At 41.2% G+C, this 17428-nt stretch overlaps 8 non-coding genes and 1 pseudogene across 8 annotated transcripts; all 9 read right to left on the bottom strand.

Annotated features, from left to right (window-relative positions):
- Window positions 1–12998: 12998 nt before the first annotated feature.
- LOC125595433 lies at window positions 12999–13117 on the bottom strand. The gene has a single exon (XR_007330252.1). It is a non-coding gene; the product is annotated as a 5S ribosomal RNA (ribosomal RNA).
- A 384-nt stretch (window positions 13118–13501) lies between these two features.
- LOC125595434 lies at window positions 13502–13620 on the bottom strand. The gene has a single exon (XR_007330253.1). It is a non-coding gene; the product is annotated as a 5S ribosomal RNA (ribosomal RNA).
- Window positions 13621–14002: 382 nt separating this feature from the next.
- Window positions 14003–14121, bottom strand: LOC125595440. The gene has a single exon (XR_007330258.1). It is a non-coding gene; the product is annotated as a 5S ribosomal RNA (ribosomal RNA).
- Window positions 14122–14505: 384 nt separating this feature from the next.
- On the bottom strand, window positions 14506–14624 carry LOC125595439. The gene has a single exon (XR_007330257.1). It is a non-coding gene; the product is annotated as a 5S ribosomal RNA (ribosomal RNA).
- A 384-nt stretch (window positions 14625–15008) lies between these two features.
- Window positions 15009–15127, bottom strand: LOC125595438. The gene has a single exon (XR_007330256.1). It is a non-coding gene; the product is annotated as a 5S ribosomal RNA (ribosomal RNA).
- Window positions 15128–15511: 384 nt separating this feature from the next.
- LOC125595437 lies at window positions 15512–15630 on the bottom strand. Its single transcript, XR_007330255.1, has one exon. It is a non-coding gene; the product is annotated as a 5S ribosomal RNA (ribosomal RNA).
- A 382-nt stretch (window positions 15631–16012) lies between these two features.
- LOC125595432 lies at window positions 16013–16131 on the bottom strand. The gene has a single exon (XR_007330251.1). It is a non-coding gene; the product is annotated as a 5S ribosomal RNA (ribosomal RNA).
- A 384-nt stretch (window positions 16132–16515) lies between these two features.
- LOC125595436 lies at window positions 16516–16635 on the bottom strand (annotated as a pseudogene).
- A 381-nt stretch (window positions 16636–17016) lies between these two features.
- LOC125595435 lies at window positions 17017–17138 on the bottom strand. Its single transcript, XR_007330254.1, has one exon. It is a non-coding gene; the product is annotated as a 5S ribosomal RNA (ribosomal RNA).
- Between the last annotated feature and the right edge of the window lie 290 nt (window positions 17139–17428).

Below are 17428 nucleotides of genomic sequence, written 5' to 3'. Positions count from 1 at the left end.
AGAGAGAGAGAGAGAGAGAGAGAGAGGAGAGAGAGAGAGAGAAGAGAAGATGGACCGAATTCGAGGTGGCCGCCGGGTAGAGCGAAGGTTGAGTTTCCGATTGATGAGCGGCGCTTCCCTAACAACACCGAGTTTCCTTTGACGACGAAAACTACCACGGCGACTCTCGGTGTCGCTTCTCCTACTGTCTCCATTTTTTTCGGTCTTAGTGGAAACAATTCTTGTCGCGATTTGCTTTTTAATAATGGCGTTTTGTTTTTTATTGACTGAAACATTCAGCTGAAACGAGGTCGTATGAGGTTTTCAATCAGTTTATGGGCCCAAATGTGTAGTTATGATTGGCTTTACACAAGTATCACTGCTTAGAGCCCAACAAATATTTTCTTACTTTTTTCTGAAACTCTACTACTCTTGTAAGCCGCCCCTTTTTCAATTTTTCTTTTTCGGTTGTAAAACTAGAGAATAAAATCTATGTTTCTCTATTATTCATAAACATAACGAGCCCTTTATATCTAGAGAATTACACTGTTATAGAATAATGAAAAGACTAAAGAAAGAAATACAAATATGAAAAAAATACAAATCATAATCTAATAAGGAAAAGACAATATGCCGATTCTCTCTCTCTCTTCACGATCGACTATCTCTCTCTAGCATTGGACCGGTTATGAACCGGACCGGTTATGGACATCTACAATATGATTTATAACACTCCTCCTTGGATGCCATAACCATACAGGGATTGTAATACGCTTTAGATGTTGCCTCATTATAACCTTACCAGGAAAACTCAGTAGGACAAAACCATGGTGAAGAAAAAGAGTACAACACGTATTACTCCCCCTGTTCTGAACAACTTGCGGCTGGCCTCATGAACAGCCAAGATCTCCGAATGGTTTGAAGATGTGGCTGCGATCGTCTGCTTCATGGAACGCCATGATATGGCCGTTCCACCATGTGTGAAAACATAGCCTGTCTGTGATCGAGCATTGTGTGGATCCGAAAGATAACCTGCATCAGCAAAATCAACTAAACCTTCTTTGTTTTGGTTAGTATAAAATAAACCCAAGTCTTTCGTTCCTTGCAGGTAACGAAGAACATGTTTAATCCCGTTCCAGTGCCTTTGGGTTGGACAAGAGCTTAATCTAGACAATAGATTCACGGCAAAACATATATCTGGTCGTGTGACTAGTCAGATACATCAAAGCTCCTATGGCACTAAGATATGGCACTTCGGGACCAAGGACATCTTTATCGTCCATCTTAGAACGGAACGAATCAGTGTCCAGGCCGAGGGACCTCACGACCATGGGGCTAGATAATGGGTGAGGCTCAGCCATATTGAATCTCTTGAGTATTTTTTCTGTATATGCCATTTGATGCACAAGGATTCCATCTCTTATGTACTCAAGCTGTAATCCCAAACAGAATTTCGTTTTTCCTAGATCTTTCATCTCGAATTCTTTCTTAAGATATTCAACTGTTTGAGAAATCTCTCCAGAGGTTCTTAGGATATTTAAATCATCAACATACACTGCTATAATCACAAAGCCCTGGCCGAATTTCTTTATAAAGATACAAGGGCTGATCGGATCATTCTTGTATCCTTCTCTCTCTAGGTACTCACTTAACTTATTGTACCACATTCAGCCTGATTGTTTCGATCCATAAAGTGACTTATTCAACTTTATACAGTGTTGTTCTCGAGTACTCGATTTGTTTTTCAACTCTATACCCTCTGGTACTTTCATATAAATCTCATTATCCAGTGGCCCATATAAGTATGCAGTTACAACATCCATTAACCGCAAGTCTAATTTTTCTATTATAACCAGACTTATCAGGAATCTAAAAGTAGTAGCATCCACCACAGGGGAGTATGTCTCCTCATAATCGATTCCTGGTCTCTGTGAGAATCCTTGTGCAACAAGCCGTGCTTTATATCTCACGACCTTGCCGTGTTCATTTATTTTCCTCACAAAGTCCCACTTATAGCCGACTGGTTTAACATCATATGGTGTCCGGACTATTGGTCCAAAGACATCTCTCTTCTTTAAAGAGTTTAACTCCACGTTTATAGCTTCTTTTCATTTGATCCAATATGATCGTTGAGTGCACTCATAAATAGACGTGGGTTCATGATCCTCATTCAAATCCATAAGTTTAAGTGCTACCTTGTATGCAAATATATCATCAATGTCGATATTCTTTCTATTCCATTGTATCCTAGACAAGACATAGTTTATTGAGATCTCATTATTATCAGGACCTTCAGTACCTTGAATCTTGGCGTCCCAAGAATCAGTATTAGATACATCAGGGCCGGCCGCATCTAAGCATTCATGATCGGCCGCGATCGCTATTAGGGTTTTGGGATCGGTCGCGGTTAAGTCCCGGGATTTAGGAACGGCTGCGGTCGTGTCTAGGGTTTCAACAACTTCAGTTTCATTCTCTGCACCTTTCTTAGTTTTCTAAGGGTTCTTATCTTTGGAACCTATTGGTCTACCATGTTTCAAACGTTGTCTAGACTCTGTAGCAACTTGATTGTGTCCCTCTTGAACATCAATTCTGATTGGTGCATTAGCAGCTGGTATATATGACTTAGTCACTCTTTTTGGGTCAGCAAAGGAATCTGGCAATTGATTAGCTAGCTTTTTTAAATGTATAATTTTTTGGACTTCTAAATCACATTCCTGAGTCCGAGGATCTTGCTAAGATAAGGATGTTTGATTCCATGTAATCTTTTTTTACCAGCTTATTGCTATCTCCCCCTAATGTTGGATGTTCGGATTCATCAAAGTGACAATCCGCATACATGGCCTTAAATAAATCACCCGTAGTTGGCTCAAGGTATTTTATAATCGTGGAGGAATCATATCCAACATATACACCTATCCTCCTTTGAGGTCCCATCTTTGTTCTCTGTGGTGGAGCAATTGGTACATAGACGACACAGCAAATGTCTTAAGATGGGATATGTCTGGCTCATGACCCGTAAGCAATTGTGATGGGGAATATTTATGTTCACTAGACGGTCTGATACGAATCAGTTTGGCCGCGTGCAAGACCGCGTGTCCCCAAGATGTGGCCGGAAGCTTAGACCTCATAAGCAATGGTCTAGCTATTAGCTGAATTCGTTTTATGAATGATTCGGCCAAGCCGTTCTGTGTATGTACATGTGCCACAGAGTGTTCCACACTTACCCCCATGGACATACAGTAATCATTAAACGCTTGGGACGTGAACTCACCAGCATTGGTCTCTATCATTCCGACCTTAGCATAATGAAAGGCCAGTAGATAGTGCATGTATAGACTCTAGGACTTTCTTATAGCCTTGGTCGATCTCTATGATCTGAAGGAACTCTTTGTTTCCTTCGCCCTTAGTCTCAATATGAAAGCCATTAATTTGAATGTCTTTAAAGCTCAATAGGCTTCTCTTAGAGCTGGGTGAATACAATGCATCAGATATCCCTAGATGCGTACCCTTAGGCAACAGAATGTTAGCCTGGCCGTAGCCCTCTATGAGACTGGCTATACCCGAAATGATACTTTAGAGACTTCATATAAAAACTTTCATTCATTAATAAAATAAATTCAAAGCAATCAAAACATAGAAAACATAAAGAAAGAACACGAAAACATAGATGTCGAATTCAACTTCATTCTTTTAAACAATCTGAAGTTTCATAATCCATAAGATCGTCTCGTTCATGATTGAAATCATCTTCACCATCTTGATAAGTCATATGAGCTTCAGGATTCTTCCCTTTCAAACTCTCTTGGTAGAGGTCAACGAGATGTTTGGGAGTCCTACATGTCTTAGCCCAATGATTATCCATACCACATCTATGGTACACAGATTTGGTCGAGTTTTGTGGCTTGAAAGATGTACCACGGCCTCGGCCATGTCCACGGCCTCCATAGGAGCCACGACCATATGAGTTGCCTTGGCCTCGACCAAACGAGTTTCGCTCTCGACCACCACGTCCATGCCATTTTCCACGACCACGGTTGTGTTGGCTATCACTCTGGACATGGTTCGACTCTTTCTTAGCCTCTACGGTCGCATGTGCCTCAGGTAATGGGTTTGTTCCAGGAGGTCTCAATTCACTGTTTCTCATCAACAGTTCATTGTTCTGCTCAGCGAGCAAGAGACAAGAGATCAGATTAGCATAAGTTGTGAAGCCCTTCTCACGGTACTGTTGTTGTAACAACACATTGCTTGTGTGGAAGGTGGAAAAGGTTTTCTCAAGCATATCCTTATCCGTTATATCCTCACCACACAGTTTCAATTTTGAAACTATCTTAAACAGGGCCGAGTTATACTCGTCCACGGACTTGAAGTCCTGGATTCTGAGATTCCTCCAATCATACATAACCTTTGGTAATAACACCGTTCTCTGGTGATCATATCTCGTTTTCAACTCTGTCCAAAGTTCTAGAGGATTCTCAATAGTCAAATACTGATCTTTGAGACTCTCAATAAGATGATGGCGTATAATTAATATAGCTCCATATCTATCTTTCTCACTTGCATTATTGCCCTCGGTGATACATTCACCGAGTCCCTTGGATTTTAGGATGATCTTAGCATCAAGTGCCCATTGCAAGTAATTATCTCCAGAGAGATTTAGGGCAGCAATCATATGTTTCATAATTTAGATTTAAAAGTGTTCAAGCGAATGCAATCAATATGCTCAAGCAATCCGGATTCTAGGTATGATGCAAACAGGTCATTCGTATATGATGCATACATGTTCGATCTTAGCATTCGGATTCTATATGCAATCAGTTCGTACTATTATGCATGCATGATGCAAACAAGCCACACGGCTACAATCTTAGCAAACGGTTTCAATGCAATCAATACAATAGTTATTCGTTTTCAATCTTAGCAAACGGTTTTCTAAGAGTTCAATGTGTAATTGCAATCAAACAGTCGAGCAATGCAACAATTAGGGTTCATTCGAGAATGTATGAAAACTATCAATACTAGCCGGATCATTATCAAGACGAGAATGCATAAATCATTTAACCTAGCAAGCGATTTCTATTTCAATTCAAGCATTCGGTTTTAATCAATCAAACAAGGTAGTATTCGATTTTAATTTCAAGACATTTGGGTTTCAATCAAACAATCAATACGACTTCAATTTGAAAATCATTCAATCGGTTTTATCAATTCAAACAACCAAATTCAAGAATGAGATTATCAATCCTAGCAATCGATTTCTATGTGATCAAATTCAATACGGTTTTAATTAATCAGGGCTAGCATACTATATCCAAACATGCAATCATTCAAACAATCAATTTCGATCCAAAGCATTAGATTAGGGTTTCGATTTTAATTCATTCAATCAATCAATTTGATTTCGAATTAGGGTTTATAAAATTGAATGTGTTTTAGTATTAGGGTTTTAAATAAAATCGATTTCATGCATTCATGCAATTAGCATGTATGCGGCTAGGATCATGGATATTAGGGTTTCGATTTTGATCTTAGATCACTGGGGTTTTGAGATTCAAAACCATTAAATTTTAGATTTTAATTGATCAAACAATCAATCTCGATTAGGGTTTGGGGTATCGAACTTATGATTATGAGCTTTGATTTACTCATTGGGGTTTTGATCTATTACCCTATGGTTTTGATTTCAACACTAGATCATACGATTAGGGTTTGTAGTTTTATGGTTTTGATTCTTATCAAACAATCAAATTCGATTATGGGTTCTCTTTAAGGTTTCGAATTACCTTAACCTCAAGTAGGGTTGAATGGACAACCAAAGAGATGAACCGCGAGCTGGAACTGATCGGAACGCGAGCTGATGTTGTCGCGAGCTGTCTGATTGCTAAGATCGGGAACGCGAGCTGTCCAACGTGCTGATCGGGTCGCGTGCTGTCCGCGAGCTGTCTGAGATCGTCTTGTTTACGAGCTGAGGTTGAACAAGCTGAGATCGTCTGAGCTAGGATCAGGACCGCCTTGAGCTGAAGCTGATCGGGAACAAAATGCAAACAAGGATCAGGATGTAAGGTTTCGCAATCGCGAGTAGGATGGTTCGCCGGTAAGGATGTTCGCCGAGTAAGGTTATGGTTTTAGGCGGTTTGTTTTAGCTTAGGGATTTAGATTCTATCGTGCTGATAACGTGTTGTGAAACTAGAGAATATAATTTATGTTTCTGTATTATTCATAAACATAAGAAGCCCTTTATATATAGGGAATTACACCGTCATAGAATAATGGAAAGACTAAAGAAAGGAAATACAAATATGGAAAGAGTACAAATCATAATCTAATAAGGAAAATGCAAGATGCCGATTCTCTTTCTCTCTCTCCTCACGGTTGACTCTCTCTCTCTCTAGCATTGGGCCGGTTATGAACCGGGCCGGTTATGGACATCCACAATATGATTTATAACATTTTTTTTCTGTATTATTCTCTCTTTTTTTTCCTCTTAACAAACTCACAATCATTCAAAAGAAAAAAAATCAAATTTATCTTTTAATGTAATATGTTTTGATTTTTGATCGATTTTGGTTTCCGTTTGTCAGATTATATTTTCGTTTTAGGCGAAATCTTTTGTTGTAGTCTCATCCTCAATAAAAGCTAAGTTTATTGTTAGTCTTTTTCTTGATTGAGTTTGGATTAGTAAAACTTCTAATCATTGATCAGATCCTCAAAGTAACTCTCTATGCTTTTACTCCAATATCATCTCTCTCCATTTGAAAATAGTTATCTTAATCGACTAATAGCGCGCCTATTCAAATGTAAACACTACAAGAAAACAGGGGGATTCTGATGGCCGAAATCGTCAGAAATTCGTCGGAATAGACCGATTCCGACGAATTTCTGACGAACCTATCCGTCGGTATCGTTTTGTCGGAAAAAAAAATTCGTCGGAATTTCGTCAAAACTTCCGACGACTTTCTGACGAATACCGAGAAACGTCATTCTGACGAACTTCCGACGATATTACGATGCGGACACACGAGACCAGAGTTCATCGGAAAAACTCTATACCGACGGAGAACGTTCCTCGGACAATTCCGACGGAGTGGATTACTCGGTATATTCCGACGAATTCTGGGCGTCGGAATATACCGACGGACATTGGTTCGTCGGAATATACCGACGGATATTGGTTCGTCGGTATATTCCGATGAATGCTCTCCGTCGGTATTGTCCGAGGAACCGTTGTCCGTCGGTATATTCCGTCGCCTAGCATTCGTCGGAATATACCAATTTTAAAAACAAATTAATTTTGCATTTTATATATTTTTTTATATTAAAATTAATTAATAAATTAAAAAAATCTGAAATTTAAAACTAATAATATTATAGAATTTAAATTCATACAAACTGAAATAGAAAAAAACACATTTAGAAAGTTAAAAATTCATACAAACCGAAATTGGAAAAAAAACATTCACAAAGTTTTAAAAAGCCGAAAAAACTAAGAAGAACTCGAAGACATCAAACGATCTAGCTTCTACATTATCTCGGTGTTGAACTTCTTCTGGGATGCCAACTCAGCAAGGATAGTGGCATTCTCCGAACGGATAGTGGCATTCTCAGAAAGGATAGTGGTGTTCTGGTCCTCCAATGCCCCAATTCGTTCATCTTTGTCATGTAGCTCCTCGAGAATCATGGGATCGGCATACGGAGCTTGCGAAGAAGATGCCGGATACGAAGAAGCACGGCGGGCCAACCCAACTAAACGGCCTCCTTTCCTTTTAGGAACCACCTACAAAAATATTTAAAGTTAGTAAATAGGGACAAGTTAGTAATCGACATTATTAAAAAATATATTAATAAAAAAAATTACCTTTTCAACCATCTCATTTATTTGCAATAGAGACAAGTTGGTTGAAGCTCCCGTAGAATCGCCGTCATCAGAGAGAGGCTGAGATTGAGATACTATTTCAGCTTCCACCAAATCAACGACACCTTTGATCACGGGGTCCTGAATTTGACCCGTCGTCTTGTTAGTGTGAGCCACCTTAATGAGTTTGAGACGATCAATGGGATTACCGTCATTTGCTTCGATCTAAAAAAACCGCCATTATTAGCCAAGGAATATATAAAATATTTATTTAAATAATATAAAGATAAATAATAATAAAAAACTTACAAGTTCATCCTCCTTAGTAGACATAGAGCAAGCGCCGAGGTTGTGCACATACATACCTTTTCCGCCACGATCGCTCTTCTGGTTCTTGGAGTTCCTAGAAGACGTCTCTGTAGTTTCTTCCTTCTCCCAATGAGCTATCAACTGCTCCCACACCGTCCCGTTGATGAACCGTGGCCTCTTGTTCTTCTGCCAAACTGTCTTCCACGCGTTTATCTGCTTCGTATAAGAGTCCATGGCCTTTTCGTTGAATTTCTTACGGACTGTTTCCGTGAGATCGGAGTGCCAGTTGAACTCTTGCTACAAAATAAACATAATTTAATAAGTAAATATATTTTAAAAAATGTAAAAACTTAAAAAAATGAAGAGTTACTATACCGCAAACTGACGAAACCACAACTCTCGTTCGTCGGAAGGGATCACACTCCACTTTGAATATCCAAAACGGAGCATGGAGTACATCATCTGGTTAATGCTTCTGCTAATGCCATTTTTCGATTTGGTGAACCTTTAAAAAAAATACAAGTTAGCAAGTTAATTAATGGAAAAAAACATAGGAAAGCATTCTTCACATCCATTTGCCATAGATCCCACTCTAGGTTGACAGCCAAGGATAGGATTATCCTTATGGTGTGAAGTTTAGCAACTGGTGCAAAGGTATCTAGATAATCCTCTCCATATTTTTGAGTGAAGCCTCTTGCTACTAGCCTTGTCTTGCGCCTCTCTACTGTCCCATCAGCATTATACTTGATGGTGAAGATCCAGCGGCTTGTTACAGCTCTTTTGCCTTTAGGTAGTTCAGCTTCATACCATGTATCATTGATGATCATGGCATTAGTCTCACTGCCCACTGATTCTTTCCATTCCTCATGCTCCATAGCTTCCTCATAAGACCTTGGAATGTATTCCTGATCCAACTCTCCAATAAACACCACATGTTCTTGGGGATAATGAGCTAGAGAGCACACTCCTTGTATGGGATGTGCCACAGCTTGAGCATTGAAGTCGACCCTATTGTTCTTCCAATTTAGATCAACCGGCTTTCTGATCCTAGAACTTCTTCTTGGAGCCGGCTGTGAACTACTTTCCTCAGTTGCAGCTTGATCAATATTAGGCTGCGGCTGGCTTGCAATCACTACTGGCTCCTCTTGAGTCACGTGATGATCCTGCTCCTCTTGTGTATGATGCTCAGCTTGATCATGACTTGCTGAATCCTCTTGATAGTGTTCAGCTTGATTGTCCCCCTCAGGATCAAGGTGAGGAATCTCAATCACATCAGTATCAACCTCAGTAGATGGCGTGGATTGAGTGGCCTCAGGTGTAGTGGCTCCTTGATCTTGGTGTATACTGATTCCAAGTCTTTCCATTACTCTCCTTAGGTTGTTAGCTATATCCGAGGCTGAGTGGGACAGGTTCTCTACCTCTTCCCAACTCTTTCCATCATAGTAGCCTCTAGATTCCACAAATTTCACATCTCTTGAGATTAAGACCCTTCTGGTCTCTGGTACATAACACTTATAGCCCTTCTAGTGGGGAGAGTATCCAATAAAGATTGCCTTTATGCTCTTAGCTGACAACGTAACTCTTTGTTCTCCTGGTATCAAAACAAAACAAAGACACCCAAACACACGCATATGATCTATAGATGATTTGTTTTTGTTAAGTACCTCATAAGGAGATTGATCTTGAAGGACTTTTGTGGGGATCCTATTGATTAGATAGCATTCTGTTAGGACTGCATCTCCCCAAAAACGTTTGGGCACACTTGTGTGGAACATCATACTCCTTGCCACCTCCATGAGATGTCTATTCTTTCTCTCAGCTACACCATTTTGTTGTGGAGTATATGGGCAGCTAGTTTTGTGGATCATCCCATGTTTGGCTAAGTGTTGTTTGAAAGCATTGCTTGTGTATTCTCCTCCATTATCTGATCTCAAAATCTTAATCTTGGCATTAAAGTGATTAGATACATGGTTTTGAAAATTTATGAAAGCTTCTAAGATCCTATCTTTAGATTGTAATAATGTGATCCATGTATACTTTGATTTCTCATCTATAAAGGTCACAAAATACTTATGATGTTCTCTAGATATGCATGGAGCTGTCCATACATCAGAGTGGATTAAGTCAAAGCAATTTTCATAAATAGTACTTGATCTAGGGAACACACTCTTGCAATGTTTGCCTAGGATACAAGCCTCACAATCACTTTTAAAGGAAATACTAGGAAGCATGATGTTCAAAGCACGAGAATGGGGATGTCCTAATCTAGCATGCCATAATACATCTTTAGGTAAAGTAGAAATGGAATTTAGAGCATAAGATAAATCGGCTGAGAGCTTAGTGTCTTCAAGTAAGTACAAGTCTCCCTTGGTTACACATTTGCCAAGCAACCTACTAGTTTCAATATCCTGAAAGTAGACATCATTAGGAGTGAAAGTAACACTACAATTCAAGTCATTAGTGGCTCTTTTAACTGATAACAAGTTAGAGGTAACACTAGGCATGTAGAAAGCTTTAGAATCTTTATCAAATAGCCTAAGATCACCTACACCTTTGATTGGTACTTTCTCTCCATTAGCTATCATAACATTTCCTAGGGCATGAACAATATTTTTAATTAAGCTAAGATCACTAATCATGTGATGACTTGCCCCTGAATCTATAACCAATGATTTTGTAATTTTAGGTTGAGTTAAAGCATTCAGCAAGATACCACAAGTGGAGGCATGTAAAGAGGTACCAAGTGTGTTACCAGAGTTGTCTTTGAGGAGTTTGATGAGAGCCTCAATGTCAGAGCGCCTGATGACTTCATCTTGATTGTTCCTCAAGGTCAGGTTGCCACTAGACGCCATTGCTTTGCCTTCACCACCTGCTGGAGCTTGGCGCATGCTTGCTGGAGTAGATGGCTCTCCCATGTCACTAGAGAAGTTGGCTCTTGTATCATTGTAGTTGGCTCTGAACTTCTGTGCCTTGAGGTGAGGATGGAGGATCCAGCACTTGTTTCCATGGCCTCTCTTGTTGCAATGATCGCATGTCCACACCTTCTTGTCTTCAGTCTTGTAGGTACCTTTATTTGCAACTCTTTCAGCTTGGTTTGCAAGTACCAAGTCTCGCTTGCCTCCAAAGAGCCCCACTGATCCTTGTTCTTTTGAATCCGAGCACACACTTCTTCAAGGGATGGGAGTTCCTTGACTCTTAGGATATGCTTGATGAGGTCATTGTATCCAGGGTTGAGAGTAGAGAAAAGAGCAAACACCTTGTCTTGTTCTCTCCTTTCATTCAACACATCTGGATCAATGGTTGCTGGCCTTAGCATCTCTAGCTCAGCCCACAGGGATCTAAACTTCCCAAAGTGTTTATCAAAGTCATTGTCCTCTTGACTTAGAGTATTGATAGCCCTCTTGACCTCAAACACCCTACTGATGTTGGACTGGTTTCCATAGACCTTCTTGAGTGTATCCCATAGGTCTTTGGAGGTTTCACAGTAGCCATAAGCTTCATGGAGTGGAGCATCAAGACTGGACTGAAGAATAGACAGCACCATGAGGTCCTCTTGATTCTTCTTCTTGTCGCCAGCTTCACTCACCACCACTTCTCTACCATCCTCTCCTAAGGTTGTTTTCTTTGGGTTCTTGCCTTCTTCAACAATATCCCAGTAGCCCCTGCCACCAAGAGCTGTCTTAGCAAGTCTTGCCCACAACAAGTAGTTAGCTCCCTTAAGGGTAGCTGGAATCACAAACATTTTTGAATTTTCTCCAGAATCCATCAAGAACAACTCAAGAACAGTTCAAGAATGGTGAGAGAAAATAGAAAATATTTTTGTAAGAAATAATCAGAGTAAAGGTTTGCGGAAGTAATAGGTTTCAAGAGCTTAATTGCTCTGATACCATGTGAGAATTAGTGATTTATGAGATGGTTTATGTGATAAGATCAAAGAGATTAAGGAGTTTGAGTAAAAATAAGAAAGAGAGAGAGAGAGAGAGTATTGCAAATGAGAGAATATGAAGAAGGAATCTCTTATTCCACATTTCCTTTTGGTTCTTACATGAATTACATAAATAGATAAAAGAGTTGACAATGAGACAATATGAAACTATAAACAATTTGGACCAGATCTGAGAATGTCACTCTCAACTATGTAGAAAGGGACAGCTCTCATCTCTCTTCATTCCTTAAGAGCACATGTGACCTTTGTTTGTCACACAGCCTCCAACGGCTCCTTCTCCTCCAGAGCCTTGTCTCCACTTGTTTGAAACCCTCCAGATCACAAGGAGACTGATGCAAGACATTTAAATCCAACACAATCCTTGCTTGACTTCCAAGACACTCTTTGTAGGGATTAGGTCATCTTGCAAGTATGAACTCAATCTCTCTCATCTTGTTTCCTAAGTTCTGGCTCCTCTTTATGTCTTTACTCTAGATCTTTATTGCTTCATCTTCACAATCCGGTGCATTAGTGCTGGTATGATCGCACCCGTTAGTACATCACTCGCGTTTCCATATATCATTTGTTTCGGCCAATCCAAGTGTAAGGCCGTGGGGCCCACATGATTTTCTGATTATTTGTTTTCAGCGGAATAGTGCATCGAGGTTAATGGCGTTAAGAAAGCATCAAAAACAACCTGAAAATCCGATTGGGATCCTTTTTTACGTCCCTTAACTTTCTGCAGCCCGTTTGAGGGTCAAAACGGCTGAATTTGGGCCCGAAAAATTGCCACCCCTATACACCGCCCTTTATGGTTTCTGGGCCTTTCCGAAATGGTGCTATGGGCGACGTAGTTCCTCACGGTTCAAAAGTGATGAGGTTTCCAAGTTTAGACTCGTTTTAGGCCGAAAAATAAAATAAAAATAATAATAAAAAGGGGTGCAACACGAGGACTTCCCGGGAGGTCACCCATCCTAGTACTACTCTCGCCCAAGTACGCTTAACCGCGGAGTTCTAATGGGATCCGTTGCATTAGTGCAGGTATGATCGCACCCGTTAGTACATCACTCGCGTTTCCATTTATCATTTGTTTCGGCCAATCCAAGTGTAAGGCCGTGGAACCCACATGATTTTCTGATTTTTTTTTTCAGCGGAAAAGTGCATCGAGGTTAATGGCGTTAAGAAAGCATCAAAAACAACCTGAAAATCCGATTGGGATCCTTTTTTACGTCCCTTAACTTTCTGCAGCCCGTTTGAGGGTCAAAACGGCTGAATTTGGGCCCGAAAAATTGCCACCCCTATTCAACGCCCTTTATGGTTTCTGGGCCTTTCCGAAATGGTGCTATGGGCGACGTAGTTCCTCACGGTTCAAAAGTTATGAGGTTTCCAAGTTTAGACTCGTTTTAGGCCGAAAAATAAAATAAAAATAATAATAAAAAGGGTTGCAAGACGAGGACTTCCCGGGAGGTCACCGATCCTAGTACTACTCTCGCCCAAGCACGCTTAACTGCGGAGTTATGATGGGATCCGGTGCATTAGTGCTGGTATGATCGCACCCGTTAGTACATCACTCGCGTTTCCATATATCATTTGTTTCGGCCAATCCAAGTGTAAGACAGTGGGGTCCACATGATTTTCTGATTTTTTTTCAGCGGAATAGTGCATCGAGGTTAATGGCGTTAAGAAAGCATCAAAAACAACCTGAAAATCCGATTGGGATCCTTTTTTACGTCCCTTAACTTTCTGCAGCCCGTTTGAGGGTCAAAACAGCTAAATTTGGGCCCGAAAAATTGCCACCCCTATACACCGCCCTTTATGGTTTCTGGGCCTTTCCGAAATGGTGCTTTGGGCGACGTAGTTCCTCACGGTTCAAAAGTTATGAGGTTTCCAAGTTTAGACTCGTTTTAGCTCGAAAAATATAATAAAAATAATAATAAAAAGGGGTGCAACACGAGGACTTCCCGGGAGGTCACCCATCCTAGTACTACTCCAGCCCAAGCACGCTTAACTACCGAGTTCTGATGGGATCCGGTGCATTAGTGCTGGTATGATCGCACCCATTAGTACATCACTTGCGTTTCCATATATCAATTGTTTCGGCCAATCCATGTGTAAGGCCGTGGGGCCCACATGATTTTCTGATTTTCTTTTTCAGCGGAATAGTGCATCGAGGTTAATGGCGTTAAGAAAACATCAAAAACAACCTGAAAATCCGATTGGGATCCTTTTTTACGTCCCTTAACTTTCTGCAGCCCGTTTGAGGGTCAAAACGGCTGAATTTGGGCTCGAAAAATTGCCACCCCTATTCACCGCACTTTATGGTTTCTGGGCCTTTCCGAAATGGTGCTATGGGCGACGTAGTTCCTCACGGTTCAAAAGTTATGAGGTTTCCAAGTTTAGACTCGTTTTAGCCCGAAAAATATAATAAAAATAATAATAAAAAGGGGTGCAACACGAGGACTTCCCGGGAGGTCACCCATCCTAGTACTACACTCGCCCAAGCACGCTTAACTGCGGAGTTATGATGGGATCCGGTGCATTAGTGCTGGTATGATCGCACCCGTTAGTACATCACTCGCGTTTCCATATATCATTTGTTTCGGCGAATCCAAGTGTAAGGCCGTGGGGCCCACATGATTTTGTGATTTTTTTTTTCAGCGGAATAGTGCATCGAGGTTAATGGCGTTAAGAAAGCATCAAAAACAACCTGAAAATCCGATTGGGATCCTTTTTTACGTCCCTTAACTTTCTGCAGCCCGTTTGAGGGTCAAAACGGCTGAATTTGGGCCCGAAAAATTGCCACCCCTATTCACCGCACTTTATGGTTTCTGGGCCTTTCCGAAATGGTGCTATGGGCGACGTAGTTCCTCACGGTTCAAAAGTTATGAGGTTTCCAAGTTTAGACTCGTTTTAGCCCGAAAAATATAATAAAAATAATAATAAAAAGGGGTGCAACACGAGGACTTCCCGGGAGGTCACCCATCCTAGTACTACACTCGCCCAAGCACGCTTAACTGCGGAGTTATGATGGGATCCGGTGCATTAGTGCTGGTATGATCGCACCCGTTAGTACATCACTCGCGTTTCCATATATCATTTGTTTCGGCGAATCCAAGTGTAAGGCCGTGGGGCCCACATGATTTTGTGATTTTTTTTTTCAGCGGAATAGTGCATCGAGGTTAATGGCGTTAAGAAAGCATCAAAAACAACCTGAAAATCCGATTGGGATCCTTTTTTACGTCCCTTAATTTTCTGCAGCCCGTTTGAGGGTCAAAACGGCTGAATTTGGGCCCGAAAAATTGCCACCCTATTCACCGCCCTTTATGGTTTCTGGGCCTTGCCGAAATGGTGCTATGGGCGACGTAGTTCCTCACGGTTCAAAAGTTATGAAGTTTCCAAGTTTAGACTCGTTTTAGGCCGAATAATAAAATAAAAATAATAATAAAAAGGGGTGGCAACACGAGGACTTCCCGGGAGGTCACCCATCCTAGTACTACTCTCGCCCAAGCACGCTTAACTGCGGAGTTCTGATGGGATCCGGTGCATTAGTGCTGGTATGATCGCACCAGTTAGTACATCGCTCGCGTTTCCATATACCATTTGTTTCGGCCAATCCAAGTGTAAGGCCGTGGGGCCCACATGATTTTCTGATTTTTTTTTCAGCGGAATAGTGCATCGAGTTAATGGCGTTAAGAAAGCATCAAAAACAACCTGAAAATCCGATTGGGATCCTTTTTTACGTCCCTTAACTTTCTGCAGGCCGTTTGAGGGTCAAAACGGCTGAATTTGGGCCCGAAAAATTGCCACCCCTATTCAACGCCCTTTATGGTTTCTGGGCCTTTCCGAAATGGTGCTATGGGCGACGTAGTTCCTCACGGTTCAAAAGTTATGAGGTTTCCAAGTTTAGACTTGTTTTAGCCCGAAAAATATAATAAAAATAATAATAAAAAGGGGTGCAACACGAGGACTTCCCGGGAGGTCACCCATCCTAGTACTACTCTCGCCCAAGCACGCTTAACTGCGGAGTTCTAATGGGATCCGGTGCATTAGTGCTGGTATGATCGCACCCGTTAGTAACATCACTCGCGTTTCCATATACCATTTGTTTCGGCCAATCCAAGTGTAAGGCCGTGGGGGCCCACATGATTTTCTGATTTTTTTTCAGCGGAATAGTGCATCGAGGTTAATGGCGTTAAGAAAACACATCAAAAACAACCTGAAAATCCGATTGGATCCTTTTTACGTCCCTTAACTTTTTGCAGCCCGTTTGAGGGTCAAAACGGCTGAATTTGGGCCCGAAAAATTGCCACCCCTATTCACCGCACTTTATGGTTTCTGGGCCTTTCTGAAATGGTGCTATGGGCGACGTAGTTCCTCACGGTTCAAAAGTTATGAGGTTTCCAAGTTTAGACTCGTTTTAGCCCGAAAAATATAATAAAAATAATAATAAAAAGGGGTGCAACACGAGGACTTCCCGGGAGGTCACCCATCCTAGTACTACTCTCGCCCAAGCAGCACGCTTAACTGCGGAGTTCTATGGGATCCGTGCATTAGTGCTGGTATGATCGCCACCCGTTAGTACAATCGCTCGCGTTTCCATAGCCATTTGTTTCGGCCAATCCAAGTGTAAGGCGTGGGGCCCACATGATTTTTCTGATTTTTTTTTCAGCGGAATAGTGCATCGAGGTTAATGGCGTTAAGAAAACATCAAAAACAACCTGAAAATCCGATTGGGATCCTTTTTTACGTCCCTTAACTTTCTGCAGCCCGTTTGAGGGTCAAAACGGCTGAATTTGGCCCCGAAAAATTGCCACACCTATTCACCGACTTTATGGTTTCTGGGCCTTTCCGAAATGGTGCTATGGGCGACGTAGTTCCTCACGGTTCAAAGTTATGAGGTTTCCAAGTTTAGACTCGTCTTAGCCCGAAAAATATAATAAAAATAATAATAAAAGGGGTGCAACACGAGGACTTCCCGGGAGGTCACCCATCCTAGTACGTACTCTATCGCCCAGGCACGCTTAACTGCGGAGTTCTGATTGGATCCGGTGCATTAGTGCTGGTATGATCGCACCGTTAGTACATAAATCGCTCGCGTTTCCATATACCATTGTTTCGGCCAATCCAAGTGTAAGGCCGGGGGCCCACAAATTTTCTGATTTTTTTTTCAGCGGAATAGTGCATCGAGGTAATGGCGTTAAGAAAGCATCAAAAAACAACCTGAATATCCGATTGGGATCCTTTTTACGTCCCTTAACTTTCTGCAAAGCCCGTTTGAGGTCAAAACGGCTGAATTTGGGCCCGAAAAATTGCCACCCCTATTCAAAGCCCTTTATGGTTTTCTGGGCCTTTCTGAAATGGTGTGC

The sequence above is a fragment of the Brassica napus genome, unplaced genomic scaffold (assembly GCF_020379485.1).
Source record: "Brassica napus cultivar Da-Ae unplaced genomic scaffold, Da-Ae ScsIHWf_1064;HRSCAF=1507, whole genome shotgun sequence".
NCBI classification, from domain to species: domain Eukaryota; kingdom Viridiplantae; phylum Streptophyta; class Magnoliopsida; order Brassicales; family Brassicaceae; genus Brassica; species Brassica napus.
Note: the sequence above shows the minus strand (reverse complement) of the source record. Positions and strands in the feature narration are given on the sequence as shown.